This window comes from Saccostrea cucullata, unplaced genomic scaffold (assembly GCF_032062105.1).
Source record: "Saccostrea cucullata isolate Sc308-1 unplaced genomic scaffold, CSIRO_AGI_Scuc_v1 ctg2436, whole genome shotgun sequence".
Classification (NCBI taxonomy): domain Eukaryota; kingdom Metazoa; phylum Mollusca; class Bivalvia; order Ostreida; family Ostreidae; genus Saccostrea; species Saccostrea cuccullata.
This window is the reverse complement of record NW_026922588.1, coordinates 55,855-69,889: the sequence shown is the minus strand read 5'-3', so window position 1 is coordinate 69,889 and position 14,035 is coordinate 55,855. Positions and strand designations below refer to the sequence as shown.

At 32.3% G+C, this 14,035-nt stretch overlaps 1 long non-coding RNA gene across 1 annotated transcript; it reads right to left on the bottom strand.

Moving 5' to 3' along the window:
* Window positions 1-1,367: 1,367 nt before the first annotated feature.
* On the bottom strand, window positions 1,368-6,117 carry LOC134262002 (uncharacterized). Its single transcript, XR_009990923.1, has 2 exons — window positions 5,828-6,117; window positions 1,368-5,649 (listed from the first exon to the last, which is right to left on the bottom strand). It is a non-coding gene; the product is annotated as an uncharacterized LOC134262002 (long non-coding RNA).
* Between the last annotated feature and the right edge of the window lie 7,918 nt (window positions 6,118-14,035).

Sequence of the window (14,035 nt, the reverse complement as noted above, 5' to 3'; positions counted from 1 at the left end):
GATTGATGCTGAATTCCTCGAATTTCAAATTATTTAAATGGTGTGATCATTTTTATGTTATTCCCTTTGTACTATATGCCATGTTGTTATTCAGTGGAATGATGCTTTGTCCCACATTTCTAACTATTGTACAGTGTATGAAATATATTGCTACAGTTAAAAAATAAAAAAAATCGTCATTTAAATGCCGTTTTACCTGTTCTCAGGGTATCAGTTAAGATGTAGATGGCTTCAATGTTGAAATCCGACCCATCATAAACTATCTCTGATTCAATGCTTTCAAGGTCATTTTCTTTTGTTAACTTTGTCATGTTGTTTTGCAGTTTAACACAAATATTTCAATGTGCAATTTTATAACAGGCGTGCATGTATTTTGGGGTTAAAGCAGCTCAGGTCGGAGTTATTTTTGAAGAATATTTGAATTATACAGTGTAACATTGTGTATGAACACAATTGACACTGTTTGGGTCATGGGAGATTTTAAGGGTGGGAAACTTTTTTTTGTCCATCTAAGTATTTCCTTCTCCGGCTGTGCTTCTAGTGTTATCTCTATAAGTATAGTGATTCTTGCAATGTCATTTTGTTCACCTGAGCAATCATTTATCTACGTGTGCTAATTTTAGTCATCCATAAAATATATTATATAAAACTTGAGTCATTTAAATCGTGTTTACGCTTCCCCATACATTCAAGATGCAAAAGATTTCGATGGTGAAATCTGACCCATCATCAGCTACTTCTTCATGCTTTCTCGCTATAATTTCTTTAAAGTTTTAAATGGGTTGAATAGCATACATGTAATCTTATTTCTAGTATCTGAAGATGAAAGGCCGGAATATGTTTCTTTGTTTATGATGTTACAACAGATATAATGTTTTTATGTGTAACATGTATATAAATAGCCATCCTTCAAATAGTTTCATTTCAGATATATTTACTTCAGTCAATTAGAACAAACTGAAGGAAAAAAATATATATATATTTCGTGCAATCATGAAAAATTTCAGTCCATTTTAGATTAAAAGATCATGAGTACGAAAAAAGTGTGTTATCCCCCTCGATGAAGTTATATTGAAAAGCTGAAATGTTTTTCAGACAATTCAAAATTGGAAATATATGATTAAATTCAATTTTTATGCAATATGAATGGAAAAAAGTTGAATTATTTTTTTTTCTTCAGATAGATGGTCCATGATCTCCTGGCAAATATCAATTTGAATTACGATATTTATCAATAGCGTAATTCAAATTGATATTTGCCAGGATATCATGAACCATATAAAAAATATTATTTATGTCTTCTAATGCTTATAGGCAAGATCACCGCAGCTTGTTTTTGCTAATTTTGTAAAAGTCAAATAAAACACTTTCATGTTGATGAATAATGTCATTTATTAAAATGACGATATAAATGTGAACAATTTAACAAACAAGAAGGGGGATCAGATTCACAAGCTTTGCTTATCAGTTACGTAAAATATGATAATGTCTGATCCCCCAAAAATGACTAGAAAAAAGTATCTGTAAGACAAGACAATCAAAACATCATATTAAAAAGTTAGCAAATAGATGGCACATCAAAACAAAATAGGCCACAAGATGTGATATGCAGGTCACATCCATGTAAAATGTGACATGTAAATCACATCCGTGCCATCCAAGGTGAGCTTGCACACATCAAATCTATATGAAGGCAGTTAATCACTGGCCTCTCCACACATTTCAACTTAAAGTAATGAAATGAAAAATAAAAATCTACCTTTCATTAATTATTCCGTTACCAGTTATCACGAAAATGTAGTTACATGTCATATAATGAAGGAAATACCTGTATTAACATAATATCCGAGCAATGTTAGTAAATAACGATATTGAGTAATACATGTAAGTATGGAAGAAAACTAATTTCAGAGTAATTAAATGACAAATCGAAAAGTATTGTTTATTGAGCCAGCAAGTAACGAAGTCAGATGAGGAGTATTTAGATATCCAACAGCAGTTATTCACCGACCTGTCAATGTGGGAATGAACATGTTCCTTAAGGTATTTTCAATTGTAAGAGTAGAACAAAACAGCAGTTAAATAACTGACCTGTATTTACATTACATCTTTAGTGAGTATCAAAATATTTATCGCGAGTATAACAAAACAGCAGTTAAATCACTGACCTGCATTTAAATTACATCCTAATGTCCAACTAATTTTCACGCGTAGAACAAAACAGCAGTTAAATCACTGACCTGTATTTAAATACATCCTAGTATCTAACTATTTATCATGAATAGAACAGAATTGCAGTTAAACACTGACTCGCAATTAAACTACATTCTAGAATCGGACTAATGGGAGTAGAACAAAAAAAGCCATTAAATGCTAGATATTTATTAATATTATTATTTTTTTTTTTTTATTATTATTTATTTATTTATTTACATATGTATTTATTTATTTTTTTTTTTAAGAAGAACAAAACAATAATTACCATTGACCAATATTTGGTCTTCACTCTTGTATGTTACAGATTATGTGAACTTATTAAGTTTAAGTGATTTTAAGCAAATATATATATGCCATGCATTTGAACTGTTGTCCTTCAAAATCCTAATAGAGATTTCTGAACAGTTTGTCTGTGTCTCATGAGTAGCTTACCATATACACATTTGCAAAAGATCCAGACTTACAGATTTCCCTGCTTTGAAAAATTATTATATTATGCTAGCGGCCGGGGGCTACATGTATCTATCGAGAGCATGCATATTTCCAGATCTGTCCCTGACAATGACAATGTGAAACATATCTTAATGAATTATCTAAATGGTGTGTAGCACTTTGTTAATTTAGTAGTTTCAATTATTATCAGGATTAATGGTTGAGATCTATTATGTCAACAAACTTAAATTTTGACAAATTCAACCTAGTGATGAGTGAGAATGCTTTTAGTATAAGAAGTATTTTATTCATAATATACAAAGTGTACAATATGAATATGGATTGAACAGCAGGCCAAGGGCCTGTATTAGTTCTCTCCTTTTGAGATCAAGGTACAATAAAATTACTGTACATACTTAAGTTCCACAAAACATGTAAGATAAATTGATATTGAGAGAATTATGAAAAATACATGATTGAAGAAGATTATACTAAGTTCACCATGTAATATTGTGTCAATTGAAAAGTCGGTTCTAAAGTTTAGAATTTATTGTAAGTCCAAAAATCTAAATTTCACAAATATGATTTGGAACAAATTTCGTAGATAGACTACAAAACTGAATAACACAAGAATGTTCCTAGATTGCCTTCCTTACAAACTCACAAATCTGTTCTTGACAACTCTGCCTACTTTCATACTGACCGGCCAATTAAAATTAAGGATAGAAAATGTCATGAACATAGGGAATCTGTAAGACATTAATTTACCACACTGAAATTAGGTAGAGCGAAGCATAGCAAATTCAAAGAACGCAATCCTAGGATGTAACCATAAATTTGATAACAAGATTGAGTTAATAACATTGCTATCGTCAGACAGGAAAGAGATGTCAAGAATGAAATACTGCCACTATGTGCAAAAATGCCTTTCCTAAATATCAAAAGAAAACGATTATCTTTCAACTACAGATGTCAAACAAGACCGAAAATTAATAGAATTTTCATATAAAAATATGTTGGAGAAAATTTTACATGGGGTTAATTAAAGCAAATTAATATTTAAAGATAAAGACCACAGAAACGTACAATGTACAACATGAGCTAGTAACTCCAAACAATGTCTAACATTATGCTGTCTATTAGAAACTTTTTAAAATAATTTTATCATTATTATTATTATTATTGTATTCTAGCCTGGCAATGCTTAATTTCCGAAAAGGGACGCAAATTGAAAAACCTTTCATTTAATTTACTGACCGTGCATGAGGTCTGTACTAATTTATAAAAATAAATTAAACCTATATTTACCAGCTATATAGGGAACTTATTTGAATTTTTATGGAGGGGGGATCTTCCTATATTATTTACTTGCTGACTCGCCTGTAAATGTTTTATTTGAAACCAAATTGAATGATCTAGCTGGTATGAATGCTTTGTGAACCAACGGTAGTGGATATCCTGGTTACACGGCTGATTTGGGGCACACCTGTAGCAGCACTGCAGCAGTTTAGCTAGCAAACATATGAATCTTATACCGGCTGATCGCATGAAAGTTGTTGGTAAAGTCAAATTGTATCTGGAATAACACTAGTGGACGGGCTGGTTTAAGACATTATCCACCGGTGGCGCGGATCTTATGCAATTTGTTAGATAAAACAGCTCGCTAAGTCAGTATTTGTTAAACAGTTCAAACCCGTATCAATAACATTAGATTCATGGCATCCGGCACAATTCTGCTGGGCTCTCTGGGCTATTAGCAGTTATAGCTACGCTTCCTCTAAACTCGGGCTGCTAGGATGTAGCAAATATGCACACTGGCAAATTCATCAAAAGGCATCTGCAACTTAAACATGAAAATTATATGAATACTTTTTAAGTCTAAGGTGTCATTTAAAGAAAGGACGCCAAAAACCAATAACTGAGTTGTAAACAAAGTGATACATCATGTACATTATCATGCTCATAGAAAAACTAAATGTAACAACCTTGAACAGAAAGAGTAAACTTTTTCCTGTAGACTAACCTTGATAGCAGTATATATTGTATTACAATCATACTGATAATAATCGATTAATTCCCTGCTGAGAGGATTCGCTTTGACGAAATTCTACATGTTCCGGGATTCTACCAATTTCATCAAACGAAATATTAAAGAATAAATCTATTAACTCCATAACAAAAGATAAAAATGTCACATGTATAGGAGATACCACTATTTGTAACACGTACTTTGTAACAACTAAGAACTATTGTGATACTCTTACTTGAAATTGACTGCAATCAACATGAAATGAAGTTGCCATTATGTTTAGATGTAATAGGGCATATATACTTTAAAACAAAACAGTGAAAATATGGATAACTTCGACCCATATGCATACATATAAACTCCGCACAAAACATGAAGATCAAGCGTACGGGTAACTCTAAACTAAATGAAATCCTGCTACATTAGACGCAAATGTCATAATGTGCAAACAAATACATAACTGCCTCTTATTGGCATATATGTAAAATCTACAAGTATACTAGGAACAAACTCCTTTAACATAGGTATGCCAATGCATAACGAATTTAAGCCATTGATCTTGGTAAGTTTCATTTCTTCGACCACAGTCCATGTCGTGTTAACTTAAAAAATCTCCAAATCAAAAAATCTAACACGACATAAACTGTTACTGGTACAAAGAAACCCTTAGCCTTGTACTTATCTTATACACGTGGATAGGTACAAATAAATAATGAACCCTAGACTCCCACACAATAAGAACATATATGCGGCCTACTCTGTACTATTGCTAAACACCGTGGGTAGGCACATTTAAACTTTGTACCAAAAACTCCCACACAATAAGTACATGTATGCGGCCTACTCTGTTCTATTGTCAAACACCGTGGGTAGGCACAGATAAACTTTGTACCAAAAACTCCCACACAATAAGTACATATATGCGGCCTACTCTGTACTATTGTCAAACAACGTGGGTAGGCACAGATAAACTTGTACCCAAAACTCCCACACAATAAGTACATGTATGCGGCCTACTCTGCACTATTGTTAAAAACCGTGGGTAGGCAGGCACAGATAAACTTTGTACCAAAAACTCCCACACAATTAGTACATATATGCGGCCTACTCTGTACTATTGTTAAACACCGTGGGTAGGCACAGATCAACTTTGTACCCAAAAACTCCCACACAATAAGTACATATATGCAGCCTACTCTGTACTATTGTCAAACAACGTGGGTAGGTTCATATATAAATTTATACCCCTACAAGTCCACACGATAAGTACATTAGGCCGAAATCATTTCGATTCAATAATAAACAAACTTGTGAACTAAACAAAAAACTCTGTACCGTAGCTCCATTTTATCCAGATTATAAATTTGGGAAACTGATTCATATGGTAAATCTTAATCCGTATAACCGTGTCTAAATGAATAATTTCTACATAAGACCGAAACCACTGTCATTAGAAGATTAGAAGAACCGAACAAATGTACAAATTCTATAATTTACACAGAAACGCGAGCTAACAAAAACTTGCTGTGTAATTTTTAATAATTCAAAAATATTAAATTGCTTGACTTTAAAATTCAATCCTTGCTTTTAATCAACAGAATTTGCTGACAAGCTTTATCTATATAATCTTTCCTATTCATAGACTTCTCAAAGCATACGCAACACGTTGTGCAATAAAATGATTAAGAATACGATACTGGCCTTATTATTAAGACGACTGAATTATCTGCATTCCTATACAACGAAACCACGTCCGCATTGGCTGGTCGTGCAAGGGGGTGCAGCACAGATGTACACCAACTCGACTTGGTAGCTCAGGTTCATCCTGAAACTTCTGTGGCTCCAAAAGTGAACCCTGACAAAGACCGTCATGATCTCCAGCTGCGCATTTGTTTTCCATCAACGCCATCCTGCAGATACTGCCTTTGATGAATATTATCACAACTTCTCGCCAAACAAATCCGTGTCTCCATTGATATAAATGTGTTCAGTTTTAGTCGTTTAGTTTAACAAACAACAAAAATCAGAAATCACGCGCATTATGTGGGTATATGGAAATCTCTGTCCTTTAATTAACGAACGAATGCCGGTTCAAAACACAACACAAAGTTAATAAAGTCCAATCATCAGAAAAATATACTCCACATGACTCCACATAGGCATTGCAAAATCTGCACATGTGAATAACACGCACGTCTATCACAAATTGTGGACAACACCCTCGGTTAAGTAAACAAAAAATAATCTCAAACAGCACAAATCTTGCAAATTGTGACAATAATCAACAAATGATGGAATAAGAAAGCACTTCTCTTGGCTGACTATAACGATCACAAAAAATTGTGATTTCTTCAAAATAGACGTGCTTCATGTTAGCGGTGGTGAGCGCGCGAGTGTGAATGACTCGCTGAGCTAACCACGTGACCTTACACAATCCCTCAGGCAAGGCGTGGATCTGAGAATTTTCACAATTTACCAACGTAAATGTTTCTGGAAACCTCCAAACAAATTATCGCATTAAATACATAAATACAATTATTATTCTAATAATTGTTGTTATACTGTAGAATCGCATACATGTATTTCCGAGGGGTCAAGTAAAGTTTTAGAGTTTTGAGAGGAATATATTGGTTCAAGGGTATTTAAGTTCATGGTTTGAAAGATATGCAGTAGTATTTTACATTTCGTGGTGATAATAAATTCGTGGATTTTTCCATATCCCGAAAACACCGAAAATTAAACCCCACAAAAATTAGTGATTTCACAGAACACCGAAAACTGAAATGTTTGATAACTACTTGATTACATGTACATATCGTCCCTCTCATGTTTTCACATATATAGAGACGTCATCACTTGACTGTGGTGAGATACTAGTAATTGTCGAAAAATGACTTTTGATAATTAGGACATGCTCTTACATGTATTCTTGCTTAGAAAAAAAATTGTGGCATCTCAAAACGAGCTTATATTTTTGAGAGGGACTTTAACCTTATATAACATCAATCATTCTTGTATATACACTTTTAAATACATATACATTAATTTTATTTTATCTGTTAAGGATGCTTATTCAGGTACACTATAAATCTTATGCATTGTGAAGTTCAAACAATGAAACGTACGTTTTTTTTTAATTTATTTTTTGCGTTTATAGTGCATTGTTCTGCTTTTGATGGATAATAAATAGTACGCCAAACGCCGGTAACGGAAAGATCAATACACAATTCTCTAAGCACATGTCATAAGCAGTCAATCAGGTAAGAAACTAATACATAATTTGAAGATATTTTCCAATCAGTGGTGTAATCTTTGTATTCTAGGACACCCTGTAAAACGCGTGTTTTACCTTCGTTTTGAGTATCAGATCAATTATTAGTACATTCTGTATATCTAATGACATCTAATTTGTATAAATAAAAATAACCTATTAGAGAGATTATAATTTACATTTGTATTTTCATTTACGTTTCCCGTTTTGAATTTTTTTTGCAAACGATCAGCATATGCATTTGCTGGGCGCTTACTTACATGTTTTAACATGTAGCACAAAAAGGGAGAGGGGTCGTACTGAATATCAAATTAAACCTGAAAGTCGAATGGATGATTCTTTTACGTTTAATGCTCCAAATTCCATAATAATATAACTTTCAATTTAATTTTCACACGTATGGATTTATCTAAGAGAAGCAATAAACATTAAAAAGTGCATAATTTTGACGTTTGTTCATGAGTGTGAAAAACAATGCAATGTTAATGACATCCAAAATGTATATCATATATTTTAATTCATTAAAAAAAGCATAGAAATTCTCTTAGATTCGAACAAATATAAACAAAAAAGATTCAGAAAAAACAGAAAAAAAATTAAAAAATGAAACAAAGTTGTCTTTGAGAAAAAATAAAATAAAAACAGCTATACGAGAGACCATTTTAAAAGAAAATGTCCCCTCTTGACCAGTTGATCTAGTGAAGAAAAAAAAAGTTATGAATCAAAATTTTCTTACCTGAAGGATACATTTTATACAATTTTTTTCATTAATTAATAACTTCTTCTTATCGTTAAAAAAAAAGCCGTTCTTTCTTCCCAAAGAGCCTAAGTCAAAAAGTACACAATTTGGACTGATTTCAAAATAAGACAATTTTTGCTCTGGATATATCTACAGACTATATATTTTTTTAAAAAACAAATTTCTTTTTTCAATATCCCTTTCATATTTTCCGTAAGAGGTCTTTAAAATAGCATATGTATATGGCCGAATTTCGTACATTTTACGGAACGTCATAATGACGTGAATTTTAATACTTCTTAGTTTTCATAAAAAAGTGGTAAATTATTTATAAATTGATGAGAATTTCATAAAAAATGTATTTTACAATAAATTACAGATAGTGCTATGATATTTTGTTAATAAAAGGTAACTTAATTTGAAATTAAAACGTCGGATAAACTAGTTAAAAAACTTAGGCCTAGGTTTATGTACAAGTGAAAATGTCCGTTCAGCGCCCGTGTGCTTATCGCAGTACACGTAAATAATTAGATACGTTGGAACGTTTCATTGTTTGACATTGATAATGTTGTTAAATAATAAATTCATTAATAATTTACACAAACTTTATGCATTTGAAATTTCTTTATCCATTTGGTATTTCTATCAACCTGTATATATAAAGATATATAAAGCCAAGAACAGGGGAGGGGGGTTAAATGTTAAAATGATAATAGTACCACTTATAGCGTATAGAACACTGCGTATAATGTTTATTCCTCCTATGTAAGACAGTTTCGGCATTCCATACGCATTCTCCAACAAAGAAGACCCCTCAAGAATTTTACGCATGGACTTGTGAATTTATTCTTTTCGCCAAAGTAATCACCCTCATCACGATCATCAATTGCAGAGTTTTTAGAAGAAATAATAAATGGATTTATTTTAGATAATCTATACAGTGTGTTTATTGACAATCATGCACTATATAGACAGGGTTATGAAGTTTCATTTTTCCCTGTCATCTTTCTACTTTTCTACTTTTTCAAATATTTTCGACACCTGTATATTTTTGAGTAATACCTATGTTTCGGTGAACGAATACTTCCGAAAGCAGCATTAACAAACTTCTCATGCAAGAACGCCGCTTAACCAGAGGCAAATCCAGGGCCGGCGCCTCGGGTGTGCGCCCTTCCCCCAAAATATAACACATTAATTTATTTAAATCAGGTTTCCTTATTTTGTGTGTGTGAGGGTGTGTGTTTTTGTGAATTCAACCCTAGGGCAGGGTGCCCCTAATTTTATTTATCTTGAATTATCCCTTACTTCCCAATCTTTCGAAATATCACGATTTGCAATTGATTCAGGGACAGGGCTGTCCTGAAAGACTTCTAGAAGAAAACTTCCAGATGTCACTTTTTTCGGGAAATTTTTCTCTCCTATTTATGTCATTTTTTGTCAAAGTGAATACATCCTATGATGAGCGATGTCGGAAACTACTCTTTTTAACATATCATATTTTCATAATTATACACAGAACAAATTAAAAAATTCCTCTTTTTTGAGATTATTCTGATTATAAATTGATACATTTAATTTTATGTAAAGGCCGGGTAAATATTAAAGTATTCCTATTACATATGTTGCCCTTTTAACATGATGCTTTTTAGTACTCGTAATGATTGTATAGCATTTTTATATGTGAAATAGAAAACAGAGTGGGTTATTAGTTACATAGTCTTTTAGTGACAGGGTATGGGATTATATCTGGTTAGTAAATTTCATACCTGGCGAGGCGGAGCCGAAATCCACAGGCCGTATATTGTACTTTCTGACGTTTGTTTTTCATGGAGACGGGAGAGGGTGACGATGATTTATGTTTAAAGTTAACTAGCCTATTTCCTTATTTACAATACACTACGGTAAAGAAGATATAAGACTAGGACAACAATTAGGAATGCGATAAATGTAGAAACAACTCCAGCAATGACTGATGTGTCCTCATCACCTGCCTGGTACATGTAGCCATGGGTATTGTTTGGTGATTCTGTTCTAAATACTGTATGTGTACGACATAATTTGGTGTTTTCAAAATTAAGCTTAAGGATTGGATAAGGAGTTGTTGGCGTAATCCTGAATAAGTGCTACATATGTTCGTGCCGTGTATGCTATTTATGAATGAATTCTTAGCGGTATTCATGAATAAGTGCAGCCTCGTCTGCGCCAAAGCCGCTAAAATATGAAATCCTGTATTTTAAGTACATATGCAGTATATCATTAAATAGTTCAAAGAGGAATTTCTTTGTGCTCTTATTATTTTTTTTTATGAATTCAATTCTGCCCAGCAGTATTACATACATGTATAATAAATAAATGAAATAAGTGAAATAAATCATAAATAGATAAATGAAATAAATAAATTGCCATTGATATGTCTTAGGGAAGGATAAAAAAGGATGAAAATGTCTTTGACATTGAATGTATTGAACGATTTTCATTTGCAAAGTATAATCATATTTCTGGATTAATTTCTAAGCTGGGTGAATCTGAAATATTGTGTCAAAAATGTTTTAGCTAATATATCTCTTTAGCTGATTCATATTATATTTTTAATATGAAAAAAGTTATAAATTACACTTGAACACTTTATTCATATTGTTGGGTTCTAGTGGTCAACCACTAAGAAATGTTGAGCAGTCTAGATCGTCCAAGTGTCCAGCAGGAAGTAGAATAGTAATCAGAGTTGACTATAATTTAATTATGTGGGACAGGCTTACTCAATTTCTCTGTACTTGCCAATACTTCCTTGAAAACAAAATTCAGCAATTGAAGATCTTTCAAAGTTACTTACATACGTGTAGAGGTTCCTTACAATCGTTTAAACTGGACACTAAAAAATAATGCCTTTGTTTAGACACGAAGTGACTTTTTGGGTCATGACGTCACTGACTTGAACCATAGGAATCGGAACCTTGGGGGCTAGGGGGAGGGGGCTTCGACCCCCTCTTGTTTCCAAAGATATACTTAGTATAGACGTTAAACATTGTTTGGGATGTTTACACCCCCCCCCCCCCACACACCCCCTCTTGTTTCCAAAGATATACTTAGTATAGACGTTAAACATTGTTTGGGATGTTTACCAACCTCCCCCCCCACACACACACACTTACCACAGACATGTCGCAGTGTATGTTAAAAATGGAGGAAATGGTGGTGTTTGGAAAAAAAATGGTAGCCAAGTTCGAAGCTAATACCCCCCTTTCCTTTTTTTGCTAATCAGATTTTTTTTGATGGTATAGAATTCTTTTTACAATTACCCCCCCCCCCCCGCCGCCCTCAATTTTTCAATTTGCTTCTGACCCTAATGTGAACTACGTAACTATATATTTCCTAGAAAATAAATGTCTAATAAATTAATTGTTTTACTCAACCAAAAACTATTATGAACTTTTTTTTCATTAAAACTGCTTTACTTTATTAATAACTGCCTTCTCATTACAAAATAAAAACATTCTCAGCTTACATCTATTTACTGAATGAGGCTTTTTTTACAATAGCTAGAACCCCATGTAAAAATATACTTGGACGCTTAATCATAAAAAAAAAATGGTATACCAAAACACCCTCTCCCTCGATCTATATACAGGTCTGGACGATTTCTAAATATGGAAGTCAAGAACGATAACTGAAAGTTACTATAAATATACAACATGTACACGTAATTATTTTTCTGTCCAATCAGACAACAGCATTTTTACACACCCCAAAACATATTTTAAAAGAACAAAGAGATATCACTTGCTTTTATTTTTTCCTCAAAAATATTTTTTTTAACAAAAAACATTTAGAAGTAAGATAAAACTTATGAAGAATACGGTATTCCCCACCTATTTACCGTGAAGAACATTGACATTTTTATCTCGATAACGAAATTAAAAAAATGCATGATACAATGTAAACGTTTACGGAGGAATAAATCACACTAGCAAGTCCTTATCAAGTTCAATTAAAAAAATTGACAAGAATAAACTATATGTTGGAATAAAATTTTGTTTAGCCGTCCGATTTTCATCGATAATGCTTGAATTTCATGTCTATAGATCCACTTGACACTTGTAAGTGTTTATCGTATGGACTATATAGTTTTAAAATATCACGGGTTTCATGAGAGCAGAATGTTTATTACCCTATTCCGCCTTACGGCACCAATAAGAAAAGACGTAAAACACGGAGTAAAGAGAATACCGTAATTACATGTATACATGAATGCGACTTATCCCAATATCTTACCTCGCATATGAGAAACTGCATATTGTCATTGCCGATTTTGTAATAAACAGTCAGTAAAAATTAAGACAAGCATCCATTCAATAAGACGTTTATGTCAGGCTAAAAAAACTTTAAAATTTCCGTATATTTATATCAAAATTTTAACGATATATTAACTTTTGGGATTCCTATCTCCTATGGTAACAGATTTTTACACTTAAAACGTGTTCTATGCTTAAGAGTCGTGTTTGTTCGAGGTAGAATTGTCATAAATATTATATTATTCTTAAATTTGCATAAATTTTACAAAGAGTTTGTTCTAAAAAATCTTTTGAGCAAAAAACTTTAAAACCACGTGTTTTGTACATTTTTTTCATGGGTTTGTCTAAATGCTATTATCTGTTTGGTCAGAAGGACTAGCACCTTGTTTATCCTGTGTATTTATAGCAGTTCACTGTTATCGCTCTGGACTTCACTATATAGAAATCGTCCAGACCTTACACAAAATCAGGAATTTTTCACATAAATGCTTAAAATATCTAGAGATGTTCATTGATAAAATGAAACGAAATTTATGAAATGAATTGTGAATATTTATTTTAAAAAGATAACAATAAACATTTAAATCATTCACAGTTTTATAGGCTAAACCATAAAATATCTAAATACATGTACATGTATTTAATAGTGTTTGTTTGAATATTTCTACGGATGGTGCAGGATTTATTCTCTGATATTACTCTATACTGGCAGTATCAAAATATAAATTATTGTTTTCCCTTTTTACCTACTGCAATTTAAATAAAAAAAAATCTCGACTCAATCTTGATAGAATAATAAACATGCCCAAATATAAACATTTTATCTGCAATCTCAACAGAAGGCAGTGTACGTACCTGCAAAATGGAAACTAAAATGTCCGCTCTTTAAAAAAAAGTCAAGCAGTAGTTAAATAAAGGCTTTGAAATCATGCAATATATACTGTACATATATTGAAAACTGTATAAGGCAAAAAAGTCATTGAAACTGTACAAATGATTAGCTAAAGGACAAACTATGATGAACATATTATATCATAACAAATACATAGTTAATAACA